At 36.5% G+C, this 27,398-nt stretch overlaps 1 pseudogene; it reads left to right on the top strand.

Moving 5' to 3' along the window:
- LOC150095471 (uncharacterized) overlaps window positions 1–26,409 on the top strand; it is a 36,578-nt pseudogene extending 10,169 nt beyond the window's left edge.
- Window positions 26,410–27,398: the final 989 nt, after the last annotated feature.

Genomic DNA, 27,398 nt, shown 5'->3' with positions numbered 1-27,398 from the left:
CGAACTGAGTGAATTACGGACAGCTCTTAAAGATGCATCAGTTGCCTCACCTGTGAAATAATTTCGCAATCTTGCGGAGTCCTTGCCTCGTGTGGCAAGGACTCCGCAAGATTATCAGGGTCAGAGGGGGGTTCCATCACGTTACTAGGTATCTATCTCTAATTAAATGGCACTTCAGTGTATTACTGTATTTTATACAAAATGCACTATTAAATCGTGTATGGTGCAAAACTTTTATTATTTTCCATATGTGCTCTGTGCCGCATCAGACGCTCAGCTAATCACAAATGAGTCATATGCGTTAAGAACCTTTTTCTAAACATTTTAGGTGTTATTTTCTAAATAGCCTCCTTAATGCGATGCCAAAAATCTGGTTGATGAATTCTTTTGTGAAACCCATAGTTAATGCAACTTCTGATGAGATTAAATCTGGAATTCATCCTACTTAAAGTCATTTTTATATGTCCTTTTTTTTATAGTCCTTTTCATGGACTGTGCCTTCAAGCACAGTCCATGAGTCCGAAAACGACTTCTGACTGATTAGATATTCCTGAGCGATTCTGGCATAACAGCATGGTGCTCCATCTTTCTGAAAGATTTCAGAATCGAAATCCTGAAGAAGCTGCATTTTAAGAAAATATTGAAGCCTACAGTTACTGCCACTGTAGTCTCAACAACAATAACAACTCGTTTATGCGTACCTTGGAATTATCATTCTACGATCTCCATTTACTTCAGGCGAGTCTCTTTCTCATTCAATGAACTCAGCTAGTTTGTCTCACTTCAGTTGCGACAGTTAGAGTGAGCTCGTTGATTTGTGTCTAAGGTAGGTATAGAAAGTCACCTAATCACTGAACAAAACGTGATATACTAAATTGTTATTCTGGATTTGATCAACAATATCTGCATGTACTGTTTATCATCTTAGACAATCTTCTTTTTGTGGGTTTTCAAGCTTTTGAACGTGGTGAGGCTTGCTGAGAGCCTTTGTCGACAATACCGTTTGCTTGGAAACATCTTAATTAGAACTCCTTAAGCACATGAAGAATTTCTATATGGACGTGTCAACTGAAAGTGTGTTAAACAGTTTCTACGGAGGTAGCAAGGATTTTTCGTAAGGAGACTCGAATTTTTCATGTAACAACACAGGCAAATTGGCCAAAGCAACGTACGATGCAATATATAAGTAGACTTGGAAGACTACGGGAGTAAGGATCAATTCCTAGTCATCAATTCCTTAGTCCCGTCGGATGCGGTTTCGAAACCTATGGATGACCCGTTAGCGTAAAACAGAAAGCAACCTTATTCTTTGGAGTTAAATGCCTGGTTCTGTGATTTATTATGCTGAGTAAATTCAATCTGCAGGATACATTCTAACATCTAATTCCTGATCTGCTTCGAAGACAGCTAACAGTTTCGATGCCTGCTTATGTTTTTTTTTGGGGGGTGAGGGGGAAGCATATCTATGTGATGCACATATCCAGTTGTATTATTATGAAATTTTATAAACAACGGTTAACCCATTTAATGAAATGTATTTTGTATGTAAAGTATGCATATGGATACGACATTCCGGTATTATAAAATTTTCCCAATTTCACAAAATACGCAGTAATTTTTGGGACAACCTGTATTTTGTTATATAATAATTTGGATAGCTTGTATTGTCTAAATGAACACAAAGAAAAAAATATATTTACTAAAATATGACAACTACGATCACCATTGAAATGTGCCAAGTCTTTTCAGTTCGATCATTTTTAATGCTAAAATCAGAAAAATCGGAACCATATTTGCAATAGATATGCCTAAAAAGGTTGTAAGGTAAATCGTTATGATAAAGAACATTATCAATATCTAAAGAATATCAATCTCACTGGTTGTATTATTATAATCATATTAGGTTGTATTATTACCATCGTATCTAGCCTGTTAACAGTTTAGAAATTATTAAATAACCTTGTAAAATAAAAATATTTCTTTCTGTATTTTTCAGGTATTTTCTGATGGATATCTTCAGGGTATGTCTCAATCTAAACTGTTTTCGTGTGTCTTATGTTAGCTGCTGCGTGTAGAATTGCTTCAATTACATTTTTTCAGTATTATACTGAATCGTTTAAACATAACCAGAAGACAATTGACCGACAAGGTCGGTTATTCCTTGGCCAAATGCTACCACCAAATAAAATTTCATTCAAGGATGAACTGGATGCAACGAGCATTAGTCACAATACGACCAATGAAGAAGCAACCCGCCTAGCAGAGGATGGATTCACTTTAAATTCCACTGTGAATTTCGTTAATGCTAAACGCGAAGCGAGAAATAATGCTAATTATCCACATTGGCATTTAAATTACACTAAACGTATATAGACTTCATCAAGTCGACATGTAAAACACGTCAATCCGCATCCTTACAGTTTCACACTCAATCATCCTTCTTTGTTGAAAGCAAAGGAGAAAAAGTTGACTTGCTTATCGTAGTTATCACAGCTGCATTACATTTCGACGAAAGGAATGCGATCCGCGAGACGTGGGGTGGTTATGCCAGAACTAGAGGTGCCAAAATGATATTCTTACTGGGAAAAAAGTATAATTCATCTCTACAACAAGAAAGAATCGTCGAAGAAAAGAATAAGTTCCACGATATTGTGCAGTGTTCTTTCATTGACTCTGTCAGAAACCTGACCATTAAAAGTGTATCAATGCTCAAGTGGGTGAGCGAGTTTTGAGCGAAAGTGAAATTTATCCTCAAGGGGTAGATGATGAAATCTTCATTAATGTTAACCTTTTAATGGAGACTTTGAAGAAAAGTAATATATCTAGGACGATAATAGGTTACTTTGTGGTCAATTGGGCACCTCATAGAAATCCACGTAGTAAATGGTATCTAACTTATGAGGAATACAATAAAAGCGTTTTTCCTGCTTTAGTAGCAGGACCAAGCTACATCTTTACAGCAGATGCTGCTAGATCCCTTTTCGAGACCTCACTTATACACCTTATTTATTTCTTGAAGATGTCTACATAACGGGAATTGACGCTGAAAAAGCTAGAATCAGTAGAATGACTCAAACAGGAATGCATATTACCAAGGAAAATTTCCAGCCATGCCTTTATAAAAAAATGATCAGCAGTCATGGTCACAAGTCGTCAGATATGAGAAAGAAATGTACATTAGTACATGATTTTTCTTTTAAGTGTCAGAAAAGAAATTTCTATATCAGGAGGTTGTGAAAATCGTTCCTATCATATCTCCTGCATAACATAATCAAACATAGTTCTTTTTCCATAACGTTTTCCTCAGTTGTATATTTCAATAAATTTCTTTAAAATATTCTTATATTGTCTAGTATTGCTAAGGTTAGTATTGTATGGCTAGTATTGCCTTTCCACGCGAATCATGACTAATACTATTCATTATGTCCTGACAGCTTGTAGTTGGTCGATTGAAGAGTGCTTTTCGTCTCAAATCAACAAACTGCGAGCTCTGGGCATTGAGGTTTGTGAAGGTCTCTGAACGGTAGACAATTTGTGCCACTAGGTGGGAGACTGGTCCTCTTTTAGAACCCATTTAAAGCCTACAATAAATAAGTTAGAGATCTCATATCACGTGACGAAAATTATCTGCTATTTTTAAGGCATCACAAACATACATGTTGCAGCTCTTTTTGAAACCACACACTGTAAGCTGAAAAGACGATATACTAAACTGGCTCTTAACCCAAAGTAGCTTCCTCCTTCCACGCAACATCATCTATATTTAGTGATATAAGAAAGACTTTACTTCTGTGTTATCCAGTGGTCTTGGTGATAAATGCACTCATCCCTTTCTCCAAACTTCCTCGTTCATTACTTCTTCATTATCTTAATCGGTTCTAACTTGATTACTTATTACGTTGTCATTTCGTTCTTTCATCTCACATCCTACACTGTTTTCCTTCTGAATTGCTTCTCGGGTTTCAAAAGTCTTCGTTATTCACCATCTCAGGTATTATTCCTTCACTCCTTCTGCAAGTTAAATTCGTTAGTCTTATTGTCTGACGATTCTGTGAAATTAGATTCACTAACACAAGATATTTCGCGTCATACTTATTATAATAAAATAATGTCATTAATTTCACTGATTAAGACAGATGTGGAAATAATGTTTCCTTGTGCGTGCATCACAAGAACGGATTTTTCCGTGGCACATACCAGAGGATTCAGTGGATCAATAGGAGATAGTCGAAGCATGCAATTTAGGAGTAAGATGCTTGCATATTCCCAAATATTTACAAACTTAAAAACATAGTGTGAGCGTATATATATATATATATATGCCCCACCCTATGAAAACATCTCCATGACCTTGAGTTGTGTGCACATGGCCTTCATGAGGATCCCGCCAAACCAGTTTCCCACCGTCGGTACAGAGCAAGGTATACCATCACTTCTGGGACCACATAACAGGAAGGTCAAGTGGTTTGACGAGTTCCAGTCTTCATTTGTCTAGTCACGGTGATCCTGACACCATTGCAAATGAACTTGCCGGTTCCTATCCTATCCTAATTTACGCTTACGCGTAGACTTACACTTTTTACCGTGTAGGCATTCGGAACCAAAACAACGGTATAGGTTCGTTACTCCTTATTCCTGGAGGTATCCTATGACTGTAGCTTGTGTGTTCACAGGGCCAGTTTGCCTGTTTGCGCGATAAAAGAAAACCAGATAAACTGGGGGGGGGAACCCTGCTGTCCACGCCCAAGACCTGCTAACTTGGCTATGGTTGAGGAAGATCCTTGAGTTTCTCACGTCGTCGACGGGAATCGAACCTAGCACACTCCCCCCCAGGCACATGGTTGCGAAGCACATAGCCACTAGGTTAACCGCAGGACACTTTCCGGTTATTCACAGAAATTAGGGGTTCCGTATAGGCTTTCGAAAGGTTGGGAACAGTCTTCATTAAATGATTCGGTCAATTGCTGCACACATGGAGCTTGTATGAGTAAGCTTTCTTAGATGACGGCGATCTCGTTCCTGACAGACTGTCTTAGGACAAGAGACAAGCAAAGTGGATTATTTTTTCCACTGGTTAAGCACCGGTATATCTCACTTTTTGAGAAATTAGTCAGCTTTGCTGTTTTCAAATTATGGCTCCAGCCAGACGGAAACTCCCAATAAGCCCTGTATCGAACTCTTTTAGAGTTCGTTACAGGGCTAATCGTGAGTTCATCTAATAAGAGCTTATTGTGACTATCAGTATTCTTAAATAGTTGCCTGGTCATATGGCGACAACTTGATCACATGATACAACTTGGTCACATACGTCACCAAGTGACGCATGTGACCAAGTATTTTGTATATATACGCGATCTAAGTGCCGTTTATGTAAATCTTTAAGGTTTCTAAATCAGTGGCCAGTATGTGTGTTTTAAATCTATTCGCACTCTAATTCCACTCACGCATTAGTCAGTCTAAGTAATATAATAAAAAAAAGTTCTCGCTCTTAATCAGCACAATCTTTCGCAACTTCTAGGAATGCCCCTAGTTCTAGTCCTTTCCTCTAGTTTTATCATTTGAAAATCTCTTCTATTGTATCAGTAAATAACTCAACAAAAATATTGCAATCATATTCTTTTCATTCATGAATGTACATATTGCAAGCACATGAAAAGATAACGTCAAAATAAACGGTTTGTCAGAAACTGAATTGAGCATATTAGCTTTAAATTCAACTATGAAATGCATTCGTTTTAGGACAGTATGATACGAGGGGAGTCTGAAAAGTTCTCGGCCTAACAATAAAAAAAAACGAATTTATAATTTCAAAATTATTTTTATTTTTCAACATAATCTCCATTAAGACTAATGCATTTATTGCATCAATCCTCCAGCGCCATTATCCCGTCTCTGTAGTGGTTCTCAGTAAGATCTGCAAAATATCCCTCTACAGCTGCAATCACCTCTTGATTCGAAGAAAAACGCTGACCAGCGAGAAAGAGTTTTAGTTTCGGGAAGAGATAGAAGTCAGAGGGAACCGAATCTGGGAATAGGGTGGATGTTCCAATAATTCATACTGCAGTCCCTTAATTTTAGGTAGGTGTATTGTCCTGATGAAAGATGATTTTTTTCTTCTTCTGCAAACCGGGTCTTTTCTCACGAATGTTTTCTTCTAGTCTGTTTAAAGATCGGAATAATATTCCCCGGTTATTGTTTTACCCTTTTCAAAATCATAAACAAAATGCCTTTTCCATCGCAAAATACCGATACCATGACCGTTTCTTCTGTTGGAACCGACTTTGTCTTCTTTGGCGCCGAACAACTGGCTTCTGTCTACTGTTTTGACTGCTGTTTGGATTCTGGTGTGTAATGGTGAATCCAGGTCTCATCCATAATAAAAAATCGACGCACAAAATCAGTTTTATTCTTGTTAAAATGCTCCAAGCACTGTTCAGAGAGTTTCATGCGAGTGCGTGTTTGATCTGCTGTGAGCAAGCGCGGCGCCCATCTCGCGCATAGCTTTTTCATTTGCAATTCTTCATGCAAAATATATCCTACACGTTCTTTTGAAATGTCTGTAGTCTCAGAAATTTCACGCACTTTGACTCGCCAGTCATCTAATACCATATCGTGCACTTGATCAATGATTTCTGGTGTTGTTACGCTTGTTAGACCTGGCAGAAGTTATGTTTGGACGTCCTTAGCGTGGATCATTTTCAAGGCTGGTACTGCCACTTTTAAACTCGGCAGCCCATTTTTTAATTGTCGAAAACGAAGGCGAGGAGTACCCATAAACTTTTATGAACTTCGAATGAGTTATTTTTGGCGTTAAACCTTCTTTTACAACGAATTTTATAACCGCACGATATTCAATTTTATCCATTTCAAGGGATACGCACGACACCTTTGCTTCAAACAGCTGTATAAAACAAACTACTTGATAGAATGATTTGCAATTTCACATGGATGCTTATGACAGACGTACCAACGTAGAGAACATCTTGCCGACAGTGTTGCCATCTACGGTGCAGACAAAGAACTTTTCAGACCACCCTCGTAAGTTTCACAAACTGTTTCTGCTGTACGAATGAGTGACAAATAGTAAGGAAACATTTGTTATATAGTTTCTTGGCACGTGATATTTTTATGTTTTTCTTTTAACAAGGCGCCATAGTTCTAAATTTTTCATTTATATATATATATATTAGATGAAGTCTTTCTGGTCTCTCTTTTAAAATTATTGGTTACTAGTAACCGCAAGTCACATTTTCACTTACTATACCTTATTAAAGTAAACATAACTCTGATTATTCTGTTTTTCAATTTAATCATCTTATGCTTTAATAACTAGTAAATGTTTTACTGAAATTCATCGCTTATGACTGAATAGACTGAGTTTTATATTATGATTTACCATGAAATTTAGAGACAAAAGGATTCCCACCAGTGTGAATTTAATTAAATGTAATGGTAAATGTGCACTCGTGTGTTTTGTGAGAGTTCCGATTTGTGAAAGTGATTTACCACAAGTATGAGGCTTCTATTTAGTCTGGACTGATTTCTGTGTGAAGAATATTTTCACGATAAGTCAGACTTATCGTGAAAATAATCTTCACACAGAAGATCAGTCCACACTAAATTGTGTTTTCTAAGCAGTTCAACTTATGAAAAGTATTTACAGGTTTCACAAGTAAAAGGTTTCTCATTAGTGTGAACCCGTGGATATGGGTTTTAAGAGATGCAACTTGTGGAAATGATTTCCATGTTCCACATACTAATCATAATATATGGGAATGAAATTTCAGAAGCGAACTGTTTTTCATGACCCTGAAATGAACATTCTCAAAAGGAGGAGCTGAATTTGTAGACAACTTTCTCAAAATATTTCTCCAATTTCTGTTTACATCATGTGAAGAAAGGCAAACTTTAGAGGCTTCACCGTACATTGGAAATAATGAGCAGTAAAAAGTAGGTTACAGCTAGATAGAATTTCCACGACATAACCACAAGTCTGACAATCAAAATTTTCTCAATAGTAAAATGTAATTCAGGATGCTTTGTAGATTCCTGGCATATGACTGAATTTCCAGATTTTTTGCGCATTAACCGCTTCTCATGATTCTGAATGAACTGTTTTATATATTCTTAAAAGAATGAGTTGAATTTGTAGTTAACACTATGAGAGGTTTCTACTTATTACAATTCCATCATTCAAAGGAATTACTTGCTTCACAGTATGCTGGTAACATTCAGTAATAAAAGTGATGATAGCTATGTAGAATTTACATCAAGTAATAACTTATCTATTCTATAATAATGCTTTTTAGACAATATTCTATAATAATGCTTTTTTTAATCAAACTTTATTCACACATATTTACAACGTACACTTGAACACTAATCTGCATGCAGGTGGTTATACGTACTGATAACATTTTTTTAAATAGGTTTTGATAGGTTTCCTTACGTTTGTAAGGGTGCATATTTCTCGTTCATAATATGTCCTTAAGGCTCCTTTCAGGTTATAGTAGTTTGGAAGGTTCCTGCTAACATATTTGTTTCAACATTTATTATTTAATATATAATTCAAAACGTAGTTTATTTAGCATATCTGGAATGTAGAAGCTTCGAGTGACCTTTTCGTATTGATTATTATATGTGATAAGTAATTAGTTGTCTGAAGTCTCTTTATACAGTATGTATTTCTAGCTGTCCTGCAGTTGGCATCAAAATACCATTTTAGCATAACTGCATAGTGACATAAGTGTTTTGCTGTCAGTATTTTGCGTTCTGACATTGCAATGTATATAAAGCTGGTATTATCTGTTGTTCCCAAAATATCAGTTTTTCTTCATTTAGTGCTGTAATGACATTAATTTATAGGGTTCACATACCGCATATGATGTTATAGCGTATCTCAATATAATTTGTCATAGTTAGAGTCTGCGAAGCTCAGTCGGTACAGACGAAGCTTGGCTGAAAAGACCTGGGATAAATTACCGTCCATGCTGTGAGGAATCTTTATCCGGTCTCTTTCGAATAAAGGTGAGCTAGCCTCATACGGATGTAGAGGATTCCCTCCCCTCCCCCCCGAAACTCGGGTTTTTCGTCCCTCAGAAAAAGCAAACCAGCCCGTGAACACACGCTGCTACAGTCAAAAAATACACCTCCCCTAGCAGAATGCCCGTTGGGGATTGTACTAGCAAAACGTCGCATCAATTGTAACGCGCGAACCCTGTATTAGAAGCGGGATAAATGCGCAGAAGGAGAAGTATAATTTGGAATAGTGCTTTGTATATTAGTGTTTTTAGACATGTGGGAACTATGTCTTTTAATTTGTAGAGTTTGCTAGTTGTTGTTCGGAGTTTGTTTTGTAGATGGCTTATGTGTTATTCCAGTTCATATTTGCATGAAAATATATTCCAAGGTATCGCATTGTTTCAACCTTAGTGATGGTGGGGTTTTACTGTTTTGTGTGAGGAATCTTTATCCGTGATATGAGTTTATGTTGGATAGTTATATATCAATAAATCAACTGGTTGACTCGGTGGATTTCTGAATATAATTAGTTTTGCCTCAGAGTTTAGGCGAATGGAGGTTTAGTGAGCCAGTCAGTGAGGAGATTTATATCATGCTGCATATTTGTTTGGGCTATGCTTGCATTATAGATGGATATTATTGCTGTATTACCTGCATATTGCAACATCTTGACTATGAGAGGTAGCTGGTTAATGTCGTGCATATAGATGAATAGCGTATCCTGAGAGTTCTCCGAAAACAATTTAACCAACCACAATTTACCGGAAGGCAATTTATCTAAAAATCACGTTTCGCCGAAAAGTCAATTATAAAAAAGGTGGTATCCATAGTTGTTCATCGAATGAACAATTCGTCGAAACAATCATTCATAGAAAAATATATTTCATAATAACTGTCTCATGGGACTGATTTGCCTGTTTTCCGGAATAGTCCAGAGGAGGAATAGTCCAGCCTACGCAGGCTCCATTATTATTATTAGTAGTAGTAATATGCGACTTCAATACAGCAATTATTATGGGATGAATTAAAGTTTCAAATAGCGAATCTGAATCAAATTCGCTATTTGAAACTTTTGCAAGAAAATATCGAACCTTTCCAGATTTGAGTTCAGCTATATTCGGGGCAAAAGAAATAACGTGTCCAAATTATGTCTTACAATAACTGACTTAGAGGAATTAGAAGTTGTCGGTACAAGAAGCTGTCTGCACGGTTCAGGTTTTTTCTAAATGGATCACTTTTATCATAAAATTGTTCGAAAAAGAAAGTTTCAAATGCTATTAACAATTCCGCTTTGGCTGGATCAATTTAATGAAATTTTAGTTTAAATTTTCGGTGAATTGCATTTTCGACGAATTGTCGTTCGATGAATTTTCATAGAAATACAAAAGGCATGTAGAGTGAAGATGTGTATGGCAATATTTGTTTTGAGAGGGATATAACTTTCAGGTTTCTTATGTATACAGTAATCTGTTCATCCAACCTCATTCGGAAGGCGAAGTTTTCCGCGGCGATATGAAGGATCGTTAACTAGTTATACTGGTTGTAGTGAATGGCAATCACTGAGGCGGATATGGAAGATGTTAAATGAACATTTCCTAAAAGGTATTTCATCCTCGTGGAAACATCCTACAAAACTTGAGGGCAGTTGGGAGGGAGGTTATGACGCTTGTGTCGCAACTGTCACGCAACGATAGTCCAGATTATCTGATAATTACACAATGGAATCACCGCTACCTCTGACGGGCGACCGTCGTCGTTAGTATTGCGGCATCCTTCAATTAAGTATTAATGAATCTGTTCAGTTTTCAGATAAATTAATTTAAGTTTGAACATGTTACGCAAACTATGTGCGGGGAACTCACTCAAATTAAATATTTTCGTAATTTTTATTGAATTTCTGCTGTAAAATCTGCGAATATAATAAGTTCTATATTACTATACATTTTAATCCGCTAATACACGAGTCCAAGTTTTCTAGAATCTAAGCACAGGTTTTCCGAACAAAAGATCCGACATCGATCACATCAATTACTATTCAATTAGAATGCTACCCTTGATTTATGTTGTAATTATTTTGAAAACTTTAGTTGCACCCTCCGTCTACAGCAACGCACGCACTCGGATTCTTTTTAAAATCTAATCTTTAGTCCTGTAAAGCTATTTCCCCGAGGTCAAATTCTCTACGGGAACGGAACACCAAAACCAACATTCAAAGCACAACTATTTGTTTTCGTATCCCATAACTCAGTGTTTCTCAAAGTGTGGTACACGTACCCCTGGGGATATGCGAAAAGTCTTCAGGGGGATACGTGGCAATTTTCGGCTATGCATCATTAACATATGGAATCATTATATTTCTCAATAAATAGTGCAATTACAGAAAACTAGGATAAACATGGCACTAACTAATGAATGACATCTCCCTTCCAATAGAAACTACTGTATAGACTCAAGCAAAACTATATGTTTCCGGTGCAACATATGGTTTTGCTTGACACCACCCCGTCCTGAACGTGTCAAAACTAGGAAATATATAGTGAATGTGTTTCAGATATTATGGAATTCCGTTGAAAAGAATTAACATTTCAACTCAACTGTTGAAATGCTAATTTGTCTTTGGTTCGCGCGATCTTTTGTTAATACCACACCAATCATATGCACTACTTCATAATTGCTCTACGTACCTCAAGTCTTGTAAATTGCTTGTAATGTTTGCTTAAAATAATGGGAAAGAAGATGAAGCTATTTGGGTAGATGACTGACGATGCACACAAGGACACTGTTCTCGATGCCACGAGTAACGATAGCGAGTAGGAGCTTCTTGGTAAGTCACACCATTTTCAGTTCTTTTCTGAAAACTTTAGTTTCAGAAAATCCCCGCATATATCTGGCACCACGATTTTTTTAGCTTTAATTTTGGGAAAAAAGTGCGAGTTATATTCGAGGAAATACGTTAAAGTTTTTAGCTTTCAAATTCTTAAGTATGGATCATTGGTTAAAGATTGGATTTATAAAACCCACAAAAGAGAGCAATATAGCATATACAAGCAGCTGTAAGCAACAAGAAAACGTTGCTTTTGCATCTGGATCGAATGAAATTGATAAGGGTGTATCGTCTGACATCTCTAGAGAACCAACTAGGAAGAAGATGAAAAATCTTCGTAAGTATGATATGAATTACTTGAAATGTGGATTTTCATGAACTGGAAATGAAGAGGAACCTATTCTAAATTTTGTTCCACTAAAAAGAAATCACTTTTTGTTTACATGAACATAAAAATTCAAATAAAATAACATTTAAAATGAAACATACTTTATTTATTTATTATTTGATAAGGGGATACTTGGTAATAATAAAAATTTAAGAAGGGGTACTTGGATATCTGACGATTGAGAAACACTGCCATAACTGGTGTTGTGACATTAATGTTCCGACTTATTTGTTACCCTATAATTACTCAAATTATATATTTTGATGGCAATCCCAAAAGGCAAAAGATTTGAGAGAAGTGTTACATACCAGCCCATGAATTGAAGGTTGGGAAGAATTCTGAAATATATTGGATATAGTTTTATTCCCAGAAACAGATTATACATTCATAAAATGAACATAGACTAATAGCGACGGAAAACACAGGCACCACAGCTCATGTGATGTACTTACTTAAGTAAAGATACCATTGAATAACGTAAACGCAACGTAAACACCTAGTTTATGCATTTTTCTGATATCCTCAGAATTTTCCCTATTTTGAAGGATGAAAAACCCAGATTTGATATCCGCGAGAAAAACCTTACAAAATAGACAAACACTGCCTTATATCAGAATTAATTGAAAAAAGGCACAGAAGACTCTCTCTTTCATAGCAGATCTTGAATCTATCTCTTCAATGCTTGGAAAGTACGCTCCATGAAGTTTGAAGTAGAAAACGTTATGTAATCGAACTTCCTTAATCTGAGACGGAATAAGTTTTGTTACTGAAAAAGAAAGTTTTTGAGTGGGTTTCATTTCAAATATATCCAAAAGCACAAGAAACAAACACTACGTACTATGAAGGTGTCATTTGTAATGAAAAAAATTGTAATAAAATAAGTGACCACAGTTTACGCAATTTTAAAAATTTGAACTGATTTACAATAAAAGTCGAAATAACATCTTGGTCAGCTGCTGGTGGCAGAAAATAAAATGCAAACATACAATCTCTTCATGCAAATATTTAACATGCAAGATCTTCGATATCAATCTGATGTATTATGCAAATCATTGATTTATTTTTTATGCATATTTATCTAAAGGCAGTCATAGTTGCTGCAAAAATAATGAGTAACCAAGAAGAATGAAACGAGAGTGCTGCTTATTTCAGGTGGTGAAAATAATTGAAGAGTTCAAATATTCAATGTGCTAGTTTACCACATTAAATATTTTATCCTAAGTAAAAATGAACAAAAATGCAGAATGGGAACAGAATATTTGAATGAATGGCGACTACCTGTAAAAAGCCGATCAAATTATAAATCCATAAATTCAATCAGGAACAAAGAATATAAAGATCAAAATATGTCATTGTATTTCAAAGATACAGAACGTGATTTCGATTATGGGCTCTAATTTCATATTCGCAAAATGCTTTTATCAAAACACTGGCAGAAATATTGAAAAATGACATTTCCGCATATATTCTGTATATACATGTGAGCATCTGTTTGATTTAACCAGAGTGAAAGTCAAACAGCACTAAAGTGCTACTAGCATTATAATATTTAAGAAAACAAATTGGGATGATGCACGGGAAGTTGAAACGATCGTGGAAAGGCTGATTACTCAAATCATAAGGGAATAATTATATACAGTATATGTTGAAGGAATGAATCTTTTTGAATAAAATACAAGAAATTTTAAAAATTTTATTCACACATCAAAAAAAAGATCTAATTACCTGCAATGCTTTCCTTGAGTAGTATAAAATGACATGCCGAGTGTTGTCTTCGTTTAGTCGATCGTTTCTTCTCTCATTCCATGAGCGGTTGCAGAAAGAACAAAACAAACAATTAAATGAGATCATCAAAATTAATCGAAACAAATCTCAGATTAATTTTAGATAAATATTTTATTAAACACTAAGACGAGGAAAAAAATTTAAGTGATACTGCGTGTACAGCAGTATCAGAGATAAAGTGATTTCTTAGTTTTGATGCAGATAAGACTGTTATAGAGGCTTATCGCCTCTTTTGTAGTAAAAGAAAGCATAGTAAATCTGAAAGGATTAGATTAGCTTCAAATTAGTTAAGAAAAAAACATCATGATTAGGAGTATGAAATATCACCTGTAACTTACAAGCTTGTTATCAAAACGCCTACTATATCATAAATCGATTCGATAATTTATTTATTTATTCATATGGAGTTTCTTCCTTTTTCTCCACCGTCCCTATTGGGGGGGGTTGAGCCCCCTTATGGGGGGTTAAGTATTTATGGCTGCAGATCCGTGTGTTCATGGGGCCGGTTTGCCTGCTTGCGGGAGGAAAAACCCCAGATAAACTGGGGAAAAACCCTGCTGTCCACGCCCAAGACCGGCTAACTTGGCTAAGAAAAATCATTTAGCTCCTCACGTCGGCGACTGGAATCGAACCCAGGACACTCCTTCCTCAGGCATACGGTTGCGAAGCTCATAGACACTAGGCTAACCGCGCGGACGATTCGATAATGAAATAGGATAAAATATTACTATCAAAAATATTACAATAACACGTCTCATTTCTCTTAGGTAACCATTAGAAGGCAATCTCGAACGGAAGCACAAAGTTGTTACCTTTCCAATTACAAAAAGTTCAATAAATCTAAGAATTAAGAACGAATGCCTAATCAAGAAATGTTTAGTAATCAAAATGCCTGACCGCGCATAAAAATATTGTTCTCGTGCATCTTATCAAAGGGCTTACCAATTTATCTGATATTAAAATATTCTAGCTGTGGTGCTAGGGAAATGAAATCTCATCCCATGAGCAGGTGGAATCATTTGATGGAAATGATAGCTTAAAAAGCAAAACGTGCATCTCTGAATCCAAGTCACTGACCAATTATAGGATTATTGACGACCAGATTCAAAGAAGATCAGTATGTTAAGGTTTTAGCGTGCAATAAAAATAATGCATTTGCTATTACTATGTTTCAAGGTTTGCCTAATATTATTTTTAAATGCATGTTTAGAATATTTCTGTTAAGGCGCCTAGTAAAGAGTTTAACTCACATGAGTTGTTTTAAAATAATGGTAATTATACAGATAATTAAATGTATAACAAAAATATGTATAAAATATCGTCATGTCGATAAAATTTATTAAAATTTTAAACTAGAAAAAAACAATGCAGCAATAATTAGTTTCGCTATTGATGGATGATTAACGTGTGCGTTAGGCCGAAAGTTGCCTCATTGTAGTAGGTCAGGTCAGTGGAAAAGTATCTTTAAAGGGAACAGGAATTAGGAAGATCTCCTTTGCATCGTACCTCGTTGCAATTAATAGCTGTTTAAGTGTTTATACTGAATACATGAAAAGGCATCAATGAAAAGAATATCTATTGCAGTGTAAAAATGTGTAAAGCACGATATTGCCATAAATATCTGCGATGTCTGACTGTCATTAACTTCATTCACGTATGTGTAAATAACACAATACAATATGCTATACGTAGATATGAACAGGAGAACATTAGAGATTACGTATATATACGAGATAAGTAAAACATTGAACGGATAGGAACAGAAGATAGAATTCCTTTTATTTTAAAAGAAAAAAAAAAACAATGGTTATCTTGTGGATTCAGAAGCATGAATTAATTAACATCTCCATTGTAATTGTTAGGTATTCGGGTTTTGGAACAGAGAGAAGCCAAGTAAAATATTTCTGTTAAATAGGCAGGAATGTTTTGAAATATATGTAATCTGCTCCGGTGATCGCTGAAATGTTAACACTTATTATCTCAAGAACCTGTGGAATCAAACTCAGGCCAAAAGGCCGTTGTGTTCTCCTTCGACTCTAGCTGCAACACCAGATTACGCATTCTAACATGTGCCAGCAAAAGGCCGCAGTCATCTCCGGCCAGAAAGGGACACGCTTCCCTTCCTTTTGGTCGGTGAGACGAGAGACCATAAATGTCGTGGAGGAAGGACGTCATTCTTTCGCACCTGTCTTTCCCTATCTCTAGCTCAACGAGACGACCTCATGCTGCCACGCGCCCAATCGAACCTCTTAGCGTCGTTTACAGTATTCTCAGGGAAAACGTCGCGAGGTGCAGATCGCTGCCCAGAAGATCTGCTCCTTTCTAACCTGGCGACGATCTCTTTTCCCTACGTAGGACACTCACGTCCGAGGTTGTACGCATTAGGAGCACGGCTAGTGTCCCGTTGTAAGAGTAAGGCAACTTCGTCCTGCAAGCAGTGAATGAGAGTTCTAGGGCAATATCGCCAAATGAAACAGCTACCCCTTCCATTCTAGCACCAACACTTCACTTCGTACTAGAATGTGCTCAGCAAAAGGCCGCAGACGCACGACTCCGGCCAGAAAGGGACACTTTTCTGTTTCTTTCGGACGGTGAGAGGAGAGGCGAAATAAGTCGTGGAAGACGGACGTCTTTCCTTCGCTACTGCCTCTCCCCATCTCTAAGTCAACGAGATGATCTCATTCATGACTTATTTTTCACGGTATTAACAACACCACAAACACTTTTATCAACAAAGACGTTTAATTAACGCTCATATTTCGCTGATTATCAACTCAGCATCATCAGAGCACAACACACATGTAAACGCGACAGTGAGTGAGTGAAACAATATAATTGCAAAAGACAAAGGATCTAAAGTCCTATTTTTGGCGCCATCTAACGAAAAAAAAAAAAAACAGCAGTTATCCAGGAGTTTTTCTTAGGATAACCGTCTCCCAAATTTTGGGCAAATTAATGCAACCATATTTGTTAAGGTTGGGAGAATTCTTCAAAGCCATTGCTGACTCAAAAAATAATCTTTCAGATCTATAACGACTCCTAAATAGCACATTCGTTTTCCTCCATCTAATCCTGTGTGAAGGAGTGTCCAAAGCGTGGTCTGCCAGTCCCGACTACCATAGTAATAGTAGCGAATGTATCTTTCATGTTCTTCCAGGCGGATGTTCACTGATCTTCCTGTTTGCCCATAATAGGCCAAGTCACAGTCACATGGAACTTCATACACTCCTGGGTGTGCTAAAGGGTGAAGTTTATCCTTTGGCGAGCGGATCAGAGTTGCCAGCTTGACATGAGGTTTGAAGGTGGTGCGAAGGCCATGTTTCAACAATACTTTGGCTATCTTTTCCGATGTACCTCTGATATAGGGAATAGAAATTGTCATGTTGTATTCTTGTGTATTAGGGGAGGGCAGAATAATGGGCCTATGTAGTATTTTATCTATTTTGTAGGGATTGTAGCCGTTGGCTAAGAACGTATGGCGCAGGTACTGGAGTTCAGTGGTCAGAGCTGTATCGTTAGAACAAATGGCTCTGGCTCTGTGTGTAAATGTTTTTAAAATGCCGTACTGTTGGACTGGATGATGATGTGATTGTTTATGTAGGTATCTTCCTGTGTGTGTGTAGGCTTTCTGTAAATAGAAAAAGATAGTGATCCATCTGAAAGGTGGGTGACTAATGTGTCAAGAAATGGTAAACAGTTATTTGATTCTTTTTCTACTGTGAAGTGAATTTTGGGATGTTGGCTCTTTAGGTAGGTGACAAAAGCATCCAAAGTGTCTTGTCCATGGGGCCAGATGGCAAACACATCATCTACATAGCGCAACCACACTTGTGGCGTGTATGTAGCTGTGTGTAAGTACTTTGTTTTCAAAGTGTTCCATGTAAAAATTTGCTAACGGGGGAGAGAGGGGGGACCCCATCGCAGTACCATTAATCTGTTTGTAGAATTCCTCCCCCCCATGTAAAGTAACCTGCATTCATAGTAAATTGAAATAATTCAAAAATATCTGGGGGAAATTTAGACTTGATTAAATCAAGAGTGTCTATAAGTGGTACATTGGTAAATAAGGAGGTGACATCGAAACTAACCATTATGTCTGAATTTTTAGGATTAGATTTTTAACCAGTGTTTTGAAATGGATTGAATTTTTTACAAAAGTAGGGGAGTTGCCAGTAAGAGGGGCAAGCGACTTAGCTAAATGCCGGGCCAGTTTATATGTGGGACTACCTATGCTATCAACTATGGGGAGTAGGGGAATATTAGTTTTGTGGATTTTTGGTAATCCATAAATACGTGGTGTTTTAACATGAATTGGTTTTATTTTCCTGATGATTTCTTTGGGCCATGATGTCACTTTTTTCAGAAATTTATGGATTACCAAAAATCCACAAAACTAATATTCCCCTACGCCCCATAGTTGATAGCATAGATAGTCCCACATATAAACTGGCTCGGCATTTAGCTAAGTCGCTTGCCCCTCTTACTGGCAACTCCCATACTTTTGTAAAAAATTCAATCCATTTCAAAACACTGGTTAAAAATCTAATCCTAAAAAATTCAGACATAATGGTTAGTTTCGATGTCACCTCCTTATTTACCAATGTACCACTTATAGACACTCTTGATTTAATCAAGTCTAAATTTCCCCCAGATATTTTTGAATTATTTCAATTTACCATGAATGCAGGTTACTTTACATGGGGGGGGGGAATTCTACAAACAGATTAATGGTACTGCGATGGGTTCCCCCCTCCTTCCCCCGTTAGCAAATTTTTACATGGAACCCTTTGAAAACAAAGTACTTACACACAGCTACATACACGCCACAAGTGTGGTTGCGCTATGTAGATGATGTGTTTGCCATCTGGCCCCATGGACAAGACACTTTGGATGCTTTTGTCACCTACCTAAAGAGCCAACATCCCAAAATTCACTTCACAGTAGAAAAAGAATCAAATAACTGTTTACCATTTCTTGACACATTAGTCACCCACCTTTCAGATGGATCACTATCTTTTTCTATTTACAGAAAGCCTACACACACACACAGGAAGATACCTACATAAACAATCACATCATCATCCAGTCCAACAGTACGGCATTTTAAAACATTTACACACAGAGCCAGAGCCATTTGTTCTAACGATACAGCTCTGACCACTGAACTCCAGTACCTGCGCCATACGTTCTTAGCCAACGGCTACAATCCCTACAAAATAGATAAAATACTACATAGGCCCATTACTCTGCCCTCCCCTAATACACAAGAATACAACATGACAATTTCTATTCCCTATATCAGAGGTACATCGGAAAAGATAGCCAAACTATTGTTGAAACATGGCCTTCGCACCACCTTCAAACCTCATGTCAAGCTGGCAACTCTGATCCGCTCGCCAAAGGATAAACTTCACCCTTTAGCACACCCAGGAGTGTATGAAGTTCCATGTGACTGTGACTTGGCCTATTATGGGCAAACAGGAAGATCAGTGAACATCCGCCTGGAAGAACATGAAAGATACATTCGCTACTATTACTATGGTAGTCGGGACTGGCAGACCACGCTTTGGACACTCCTTCACACAGGATTAGATGGAGGAAAACGAATGTGCTATTTAGGAGTCGTTATAGATCTGAAAGATTATTTTTTGAGTCAGCAATGGCTTTGAAGAATTCTCCCAACCTTAACAAATATGGTTGCATTAATTTGCCCAAAATTTGGGAGACGGTTATCCTAAGAAAAACTCCTGGATAACTGCTGTTTTTTTTTTTTTCGTTAGATGGCGCCAAAAATAGGACTTTAGATCCTTTGTCTTTTGCAATTATATTGTTTCACTCACTCACTGTCGCGTTTACATGTGTGTTGTGCTCTGATGATGCTGAGTTGAAAATCAGCGAAATATTAGCATTAATAAAACATCTTTGTTGATAAAAGTGTTTGTGGTGTTGTTAATACCGTGAAAAATAAGTCATGAATAACCATCAACACCTAAGCTTATCTGTTAGAGAGATGAGCTCATGTTGCAATGCACCCACTCGAACCTTCTGGCTTCGCCCACAGCATTCGTAGGGGAAACGTCGCGAGGTGCAAATCCCGGCCCAGAAGATTTGCTCCTTTCTGACCTGGCGACGACGTATTTTTGTCCCTACGTGGGACGCCCGCGTCCGAGGTGGCATGCATTCGGAGCACGGCTTGTGCTTCATTATAAGGAACACAAGCCGTTCTTCGTTAGAACAGTAAGGCGACTTCCTCCTGCTAGCATTGAATAAGGGTATATTACAAAACTTGCTAAAATAGCTCGGCAGATTACTTAAATACATGTTAATACATGTACTTAAGTAATGTTAAATACAATGTAACAAGTAAAAAGGTAAGGAAGTTCTCTTTGTAAGTCATGTTCGGTCATAAAATTGCTCAGATTTGTTCATCTGAATTTCTTAGGACCAAGTTGTTGAGAAAATTCAGAGATGAGTGATCAAGATGGTCTTAGGAATATTGATTATCAGGATAGATTGAAGGTTTCTGTTAAAGTTTTGTTAATAGACGGAAACTGGCGAAATAATGATCGCTTAAGATATTAAGTGTTTTATAAACTTGATGCGATGTATTTCAATACATGACTGTCTAAGGAAGTTGTACATTGTGGTGAGCAGGGATATGCGGACTATTTTTTTTTATTTTTTTGACTTTGAGAGTAGTGAGTGGAATGGATTACTAAAATTGGTTGAGAGTTCCCAGACCGTGAATCAATTCAAGGTTAAGTATAATAGGAATCTTATGATGGTTGATTTTAGTGTCTCACGATGATTCTCTGGACTCCATGGAGAAGCCAAAAATAATGGATTTAATCTAGTAGCAACATATGGCCGTAGTCACCTCCCTCTCTCTCTAACCCCCAACGCTACACTTGGCGTTTTAGCATATGCTCAACAAAAACGCCGCTGTCATCTCCGGCCAGAAAGGGACACGTTTCCCTTCCTTTCGGTCGGTGCGAGGAGAGGCGAAATAGGTGGTGGAAGAAGGACGTCTTTCATTCGCTCCTGCCTCTCCCCATCTCTAAATCAACGAGACGATCGTATGCTGCCAAGTACCCACTCGAACCTCATTGCGTCGTGTACAGCATTCGTAAGGGAAACGTCGCGAAATGCAAATCCCTGCCCCGGAGATCTGCTCCTTTCTAACCTGGCGACGACGTCCTTTTTCCCATACGCGGGACGCTCACGTCCGAGGTGGCACGAATTCTGCGCATGGCTAGTGTCCCGTTATAAGAGTAAGGCGTCTTCGTCCTGCGAGCGTTGAATAAGCGTTCTAGTGCAATAGCGCCAAATACTTCAGTTACATCCTTCGACCCTAGCCCCCAACACTTCACTTCACTTCACTTTGCGTTCCAGAATCCACTCGGCAATAGGCAGCAGTAGCCTCTTCCAACGGTATCCCCAACACTTTACTTCGCGTTCTCGCAGCATATCTCGACAAAAGGCCGAAGTCACCTCCGTCCAGAACGGTAGACGTTTCCCTACCTTTCTGTCGGCGAGAAGAGAGACGAAACATGTCGTGGAAGGAGGACGTCTTTCTTCGCTCCTACCTCTCTCCATCTCTAACTCGTTACTCGTTGAGTTAGAGAGATGGGGAGAGGCAGGATCTCTAACTCACCGAGAGGATCCGATGCTGTCACGCACCCACTCGAACCTAATGGCGTTGTCTACAGCAGGGTTTCCCAAACTGTGTTCCTTGGAAGGTGAATAAATGTTCCACGAGAATTTCTCCTGGAATTTGTCATTTTAGTTTTCTAAGCATTTTTCATGAATAAATATTTTATTTTAAAAATATTCTGAGGAGAATAATATTCGTGAATATGTCTAAAAGCTTAGACCCAGAACGCTTAATATCATTTGTGTATCGTTAGTTTTCACACATCGAAACCTTTTTACATTTGGGAAAGGGAATACCATTGTTTATGCCCGGTCATAAAAATTGCCTGAAAGAGGATTATAACAATGGGCGGCGTATCCTCTGTTCTCAAAACTGAAGAAAATGACATTTGTGCATAAATGTCAGTGACCAAGCGGCATATTTTTAAACATGGAAATTTTCATGAATTATCTTTCATTTTCACACATCGAAATCTTTCAACAATCGAGGAGGAGAATACGCCTGTTTATAACCGATCATAAAAATTGCCTGCAAGTCGATTACAGCAATGGGCGGCGTTTCCTCTGTTCTCAAAACTGAAAGAAATAACATCTGTTGCAAATGCTAGTGACCAATCAGCAAGGAAATATAAAGAAAATTTTTCCGCTGAAATTGAAGATCAAGGTAGTCTGCATCCTGTTCTCCAATCTAGTAATACTGAATACTTCCTTCGGAAGTTCGTATTGCAGTGTGTAAGTGCTTGTTCTGAAACTGGAATGCCGTGATTTTTTTAAAAGTAATAGGAATATAGATTTTTTAAATTCTAATATGAATAAGAGACAAGGGACTTTGTTTATTTTTGGTGGTAAGAAATCTCTCGTATTGAAGGTGTTTGTGACGCAACAAATAGTGATTCATCCATCTCAAGCCTACAGAGCGATCTCCAGGATGTACAAAAGGAGGGGGAAACTACCAGCACACAGGAGAAAAAGTCTGCATTCACTCGTAAGTACTTATAATATTATAAATATATTTAAATATAAAGAGCCAATAGCTTCATTTCGGCGATATGAACATTATTTAAATTAAGGGGATATTAAATCCCACATTGTTTTAAAACCGAAGTATGTACAACGTGCATTAGCTCACGCTAGTAGTCGCCGATACTTTTATAGTTTACTATACTATATTCGGCATGAAACTTTCTGATTCCAATCTTTGAGTTTCTTATTTGGTTTTAAAACAATGTGGGATTTAATATTCCCTTAATTTAAATAATAAATATATTTGGTGATCAGAATGGGATATGCCAATGAAAACCAGCACAAATTAATTAAATAATGTTTATTTTTAATTGATGTTTAATTAATTATTAATTAATAATAAAAAATCAGCTAAATTAACAATTAATTATTAATTAATATATTACAAAGTAACCAAGGTGTTCGGTGAAAATTTCAGGATTTGTGAAGTGTTCCGTCGTAGAAAAAGTTTGGGAAACCCTGGTCTACAGCATTCATATGAGAAACGCCACAAAATGCAAATCACTGCTCAGAAGATCTTCTCCTTTCTAACCTGGCGATGTCTTTTTCCCCTACGTGTGACGTCATGGAAGATTTACCGTTGTAAGAGTAAGATGATTTCTCTCCACTACGTTTTTAGATGCGTTTTACGGCAAGAGCTCCGCTTTCTGGCATGCTGTTTTCGTAAACTTCCGCTACTCAGAATTCTAACAGGAGAAGTGGTACCATTTCAACTAACGTTCAAGTCTTTCCACAGGTTAACCTACGTTTATTTTATTTCCTTTCAATGATGAATCTTAGTTATTCCGAAGAGGTCTGCACAAAATGATGATACGTTCTACGTGTGTATAAGTTAATGTATATTGCGAAGTGATTTAAATATCTTTACCCTACTTGTTTCCTAAGGATAGTTTAATTAGAAATGAATAAACAATGTTTATAAAAATAATTGAACGAAAGGATATTCTGTACGAACAGTGCAGTTTCATTACTGTCGGAATATTAGCATGGCAGTCAATCCTAACCATGCGTGACTGTGTTGACGGTGAAATTAGTTGTTCAATTTAGGAATAACACCAGGAATCTGCCAGGCGTACGTACCCAACTACATCGCTGATATTAAAATATACCTGGAGAATTTTATATTGAGTACATGAAATAATTATGGCGAAAGGAAACTATCGCACGCTAATCGGGGAAGAAAATACCGCTGTTGCATTAGGAAACTATCGCATGTGCCATAGTTTCCTTTTGTTGTTGTAGCCTGATGTTGTATCCAATCTTCCATTATTAAAACCTGTTGCTTATATCCCTAATGTAATGTCATAACAAAAATACGAGAAAAGCGTGCATGCTGTGCAAGATCAAAAGAGAAAACAGAAGGAGACGTAATTAGGAGACGTAGTATATATATTATATACTATATTCTTACTTTACTGTAAGAATATAGTATATAATATATAAATAAGTATCATAAAAATATGTGTTAATGGACTGTTCATGTTATCGGTAAGGCTTCCTGTCAACAGCAGGCTATTAGGAGTTAAGTTTTTGGGAGTCAAATGTTTCACGCTGATATTTGAACAGCATGGAGGTTTGGCGTCCCTAGTCCACTCGTTGTTCAAGGTTAACTGTGTGTGTGTGTGTATATATATATATATTATATATACACACACACTTATATATATATATACAGGGTGTTCGGGATAAATTTGACAGTTTCGTAAGGAAAAAGAAAATCTTCTTTGTATCTATTAAATTTAAAGAATTGACAAAAAAACATTACAGGCAGAGTTAATTACAATACTATCAACAAGATTTACTCAAAATAACCACCATTAGCATCGATCACAGCTTCAATTCTGCTTCGGAACCTCGAACAAGCTGATGCTACAGTCTCCCTGGGAAGGGCCGCAAAAACTGTTTTAATTTTATCCATTAACTGGGCTTTTGTATTACTGGAAGTGCGATTGGTGTCTTTTTCAACTGCGCCCCATACAAAATAATCCATGGGGTTAAGGTCTGGGGAGTTTGGAGGCCAAACATTTGGACTGGTGAAGTCGTAGAAATTTTCAGACAACCATTTTTGACTTTTCCCAGAGGTGTGGCAAGGGGCCGAATCCTGCTGCCATACATACGGCCTACCATTGGCTACCCTTGTTATCCAGGGCTTGACTACAGTTAGCAACTCCACGAACAAAGCCCGAATTCCAATGCCAGGGTTCTTCAACACCTGTTCCTGCAGATTTGCGAGGAATTCTGCTGTACGAACGCAATCAGATCGTCTGCTAGGGATCTTTCTTCTTGCTACATCCTCGTAGTCACCATTGCAAGTCTCTAGTTCATGCCTGATTGTTTTTACTGTATTCAGGGAGCATTGGGCAGCAGTCGTAATATCCTTATTTTGATGGCGGGCACGAATCATCATGATACAAGTTATTCTCTTCCATGATTCAGGTGGGTTCCAGCTATCCATCCTTTCTGACATCTTGTATATGAATGAAGAAGGGTCCAAACTTTTAAATGAAGAGAAGTGTGTGTTAATACATGTAACTTACGGAAAAATATAATTAATTATAAATATGTCAAATTTATCCCGAACACCCTGTATATATTATATATATACTATATATATATTATATATACTATATATATATATATATTATATATACTATATATATATATATTATATATACTATATATATATATATTATATATACTATATATATATATATTATATATACTATATATATATATATTATATATACTATATATATATATATATTATATATACTATATATATATATATATAATATATATACAGTATATATATATATATATTATATATACTATATATACTATATATATACTATATATATATATATAATATATATACTATATATATATATATAATATATATATATTATATATACTATATATATTATATATACTATATATATAATATATATACTATATATATATATATATTATATATACTATATATATATATATATATATATATATTATATATACTATATATATATATATATAATATATATACTATATATATATATAATATATATACTATATATATATATAATATATATACTATATATATATATATAATATATATATATTATATATACTATATATATTATATATACTATATATATAATATATATACTATATATATATATATATTATATATACTATATATATATATATATATATATATATATAATATATATACTATATATATATATAATATATATACTATATATATATATAATATATATACTATATATATATATATAATATATATACTATATATATATATATATATATATTATATATAATAAATAAATTAATGTAACCTTTTAATGGAGACTTTGAAGAAAAGTAATGTATCCAAGACGATAATGGGTATTTTAATGGTTAATAGGCTCCACATAGAAACCCAAGTAGTAAATGGTATCTAACTTATGAGGAATACAATAAACACTTTTTTCCAGATTTTGAATTAGGACCAAGCTATATCTTTACTGTAGATGCTGCTAGATTCCTTTTCGAGACCTCACTTGATACACCTTATTTATATCTCGAAGATGTGTACATAACAGGAATTGTCGCTGAAAAAGCTGGAGTAAGCAAAATTAGCTCAAATAGGAATGTATGGTACAAAGAAAGATTTACAGCCGTGCTTTTACAAACGAATGATCAGCAGTCACGATCATAGTCCACGAAATATTATAAATAAATGGACATTAGTCAATGATCCGTTTTTTAAATGCTGGCATGTATATTTCTAATAAATTGTTTTAAGGAACCTGTGATTGATGTCTGATTGTACTCATAGCAATATTTTTGGTTGTACAACAAAAGAAAAAAACCGTGCTGAACTTATACATCCTCCTTCAATGCATGCGCTATAAGATATGCCGTTCGACTCCATGCACATTAATAGAAGGTGAAGTGTGGCCTCTTCGCCATTACATGTTGCGGTAGCAATGGTGTTGAGGTTGGAAAAAAACACGTTTATTGTTTAGCATTAGTTTTGTGCATACGGGGTTGGTACAGAAAATGGTTCAAGCCTACCAGATGATTGTGAGCTGTTCGTCCGTCGATTCAGTAAGCGTGCCCCAAGCAATAGTGTCACCATTGCCTTAATCTAGAGAGGTTCCGAAATACTCGGAGTCTGCTGCAATGCAAAGGGAATTCGGAGAGACCCCGAACTGATAAAATAAATGAGCATCACCGGCATGTGCTGGTGTTGCAGTCTTCGAAACGCAGTCAACTCTGAACAACGGTAAACTTGGGATACAGTGGCGGTCATTACAGAGAATCCTCAAGGAGTTGGGTACCTTAAGGATTCTCTTAAGAGGGTGGTGTAACTGTGAACTTGAATATCAAACACTAGATGGAGAGTGTGTTGGTTCCGTTCACTCAGGATTTGCATAAAATGTGTCGTGCAAAAAAAAAAAAAACGAGAAAAAAAAGAAAGACGAAGCAACCTGTCACAAATCACGTGGTTCTACAGCCTATTTATCAGAACACTTCCCCTGAAGGTTCGTTTCGAGGTTCACAGAATTCCCGCCCCTTCACATTCTCCTGTTCTCACATCCTTTGATGCCTTCGTTTGGTAAATGTTGAAGGAATGAGCATTCCATCGCTACGCACCTTCAAACCTTGATGAACAAACGGATATAATTACACGATATGTCCAGC

The sequence above is a fragment of the Typopeltis vanoorti genome, chromosome 20 (genome assembly GCF_054136105.1).
Source record: "Typopeltis vanoorti isolate ZY-2024b chromosome 20, IOZ_Tvanoo_1.0, whole genome shotgun sequence".
NCBI classification, from domain to species: domain Eukaryota; kingdom Metazoa; phylum Arthropoda; class Arachnida; order Uropygi; family Thelyphonidae; genus Typopeltis; species Typopeltis vanoorti.
This window is presented reverse-complemented; position numbering and strand designations above follow the sequence as displayed.